Source organism: Primulina tabacum, chromosome 12 (genome assembly GCF_025594145.1).
Source record: "Primulina tabacum isolate GXHZ01 chromosome 12, ASM2559414v2, whole genome shotgun sequence".
Classification (NCBI taxonomy): Eukaryota; Viridiplantae; Streptophyta; class Magnoliopsida; order Lamiales; family Gesneriaceae; genus Primulina; species Primulina tabacum.
Window position 1 is genome coordinate 18,903,114 of NC_134561.1, and position 2,484 is coordinate 18,905,597.

Here is a 2,484-nt window from a genome sequence, read left to right on the forward strand (position 1 = left end):
CCCAGTATGATGAGACCTGCTGTTCTTGTTCCATCCTTTCAGCAGTCGAGTGTCCCACGATATCGAGGACCGGGTGGTCAGAGTGTGTGAGAGCCCAGCCCAAGTTATAACACCCAAGCCCAGCCCATTTGTTTTTGAATTAATTAAATAATATAAAATAATGTACAGAAGGTAAAAGAAAGAATCAGAAGCGCTTTTCTCTCTCCCGTAACTTCTGTCCGTAAAAGTCAAACGATTTCTTCTGCCTTTGACCGCCTGTAATTCCACCAACTTTCAACGATTTTCGAAAGTAAGCATATTTTCGGAATCCTCTCGACGAGAGCTATCCATTGATACCAAAATTTCGCAGAAAACTTGCGACTCCCGGAAACCCGTCGGAGACCGCCGCCTGTTTTCGCCGGAAAACTTGGAAGAAAGCTTGTGTTAAGTTGTTTGAAGCTTAAATTCGAAACTTTGAGCAATTGTTGAAATTTTAGAGGTATAATTCAGATTTTAGGGTTTCGAATTTTGGGCAATTTAATTCAATTGAGTTCCAATAATTAATATATATTGGATTATTGATTGTAGGTGCTATATCGGAGCCGATTGGAGGTATTAAGCTAATTTTCGAAATTTATTTAGATAATATTTCGAATTTAGCTTATTAATTTGAGAATTTATGATTTGTGAAATGTTAAATCGTTATTGGGATGTGTTTATAGCATTAGAAATAAAAATGAACATTTTGGAAATTCCTAGTAAATATCGAAAAATTTCAGATTCGATATGATCAAATTTTCCAAATTTCAAGTTGTATATTATTGAGGAAATTAGGTTTATTAAATTAAATAAATCATTATATTTGACTTTGAGATGAGTTTTAGAAATATTAAAGCCTAAATTATGGATTTTAGAAATTTAGGCTAAATTAGTGAATATTGGAAAAACAAATGGAACTTGATATGGAATGTATTATTTGCCACAGGATCGGATTCTGCGAGAAATATTTAAGAGATTTTGTGGTAAATTAAGGATTCAGTTGAGGTACGTATGAACTGTTTTATTATGACATCTATAGTGATGTGGAATGACGTTAAGTACTTTGTAATGAGTTGTGGCATGCATTTTGTGCTTCTGTGAAAACGTGATTGCATTCATGTATTTATTTTAGTTGATACATAGCATTTCGAGCCTTGACTCCGTTGATTGCTAGCATTACTGATCTTTTGAGCTGTTGCGTCATCTATGGAGCGAGTGATAGGATTAGATCACTCCTGACATCTCATCGATGGAATGAGTGATAGGATTAGCACACTCCTGATGACTGCTCGAGGACTGACCGGGTCGCTACCGGACCCTCGATGCTACGTGCATGGATGAGCGGCGGCATGATATTACGTTGCTGCATTCCTGGCACGGGTGGCCACTGTTCCTGTTGCTGATGCGTTTTATTGGACTCCGTTTTGGTATCCTTTATTTCATTGTTACCGACACGCATTGCGTTGCATATCATTGCATTTTACTTGATTTTATTTCACGTCAGTTAGAATTGTCATAATTTTACTGGTTCGTCGTACTGGAGCCTGACCCCTCTTTTCTGTTTATGCTGTGGTTGTTTTTGATGCCATAGCAGATTATCCAGGAGGATTTGACGCGTCTGGTGGAGCGTCAGGTAGCGGTGCCCAGTAGTTGGATTGTTGTTGCGAGTACCCAGATATTCTATCATTGAGTCATACTTTTCCCAGGGAATGCCATGTGTAGCTGTACTGTTATTTTACAATGTTTTGGATTACTAGTTGTGTGATTGAGCCTTGTCGGCTATGTATGCATTAGTCCTGGCCAGTGCGGCTATAGGTTTGTGAATTGCTGTTATGACTTTCTTTCGAGTATATAAATGTTGTTTGTGTTGCTTGGAAATTTTTGGGATGTCCTACTTACGGGGAGGTCATGCCGAAATTTCTATTGGGCCAAAAGCAAAATTTTTAATCGCTTTCGCTGTTTAAATTAAAGAATCCTGGTTGTTTGGTCATTAAACGTTAATCAGGAGCACGGGCCCCCCACAGAGTGCCCAAGTTCTTCCTGAAGTGGGAGTGTACGCCATGACCGAGGATCAGGCGAGAGAAGCTCCTGGTGGGGTGATTGCAGGTATTTGCACGCTTTTCGATTATCCTGCACGTGTTTTATTTGATACAGGAGCATCTCATTCATTCATATCTCATGCATTTGTTGCATCTCACGATATTGAGTGTACCCCGTTGTATGATACTTTGTCGATAGTCACTCCAGCAGGGAAGATTATTTTGTCAGAAAAAGTTGTGCATAATTGTGTATTGATATATGAGGATAATGTGGTATTTCTGAATTTGATTGTCATCCCAATGCACGACTTTGATTGTATTGTTGGCATGGATATCTTGATGAAAAATCGAGCTAACTTTGATTGTTGTCATGGAGTGGTTCGATTTCGACTGATTGATTTACCCAAGTGGAATTTTTATGGCAAGG

General features: G+C 38.7%; 1 long non-coding RNA gene across 1 annotated transcript; it reads left to right on the top strand.

Moving 5' to 3' along the window:
* Positions 1 to 206: 206 nt before the first annotated feature.
* LOC142520942 (uncharacterized) lies at positions 207 to 1,686 on the top strand. The gene is made up of 4 exons (XR_012814036.1): positions 207 to 478; positions 568 to 591; positions 965 to 1,023; positions 1,613 to 1,686. It is a non-coding gene; the product is annotated as an uncharacterized LOC142520942 (long non-coding RNA).
* Positions 1,687 to 2,484: the final 798 nt, after the last annotated feature.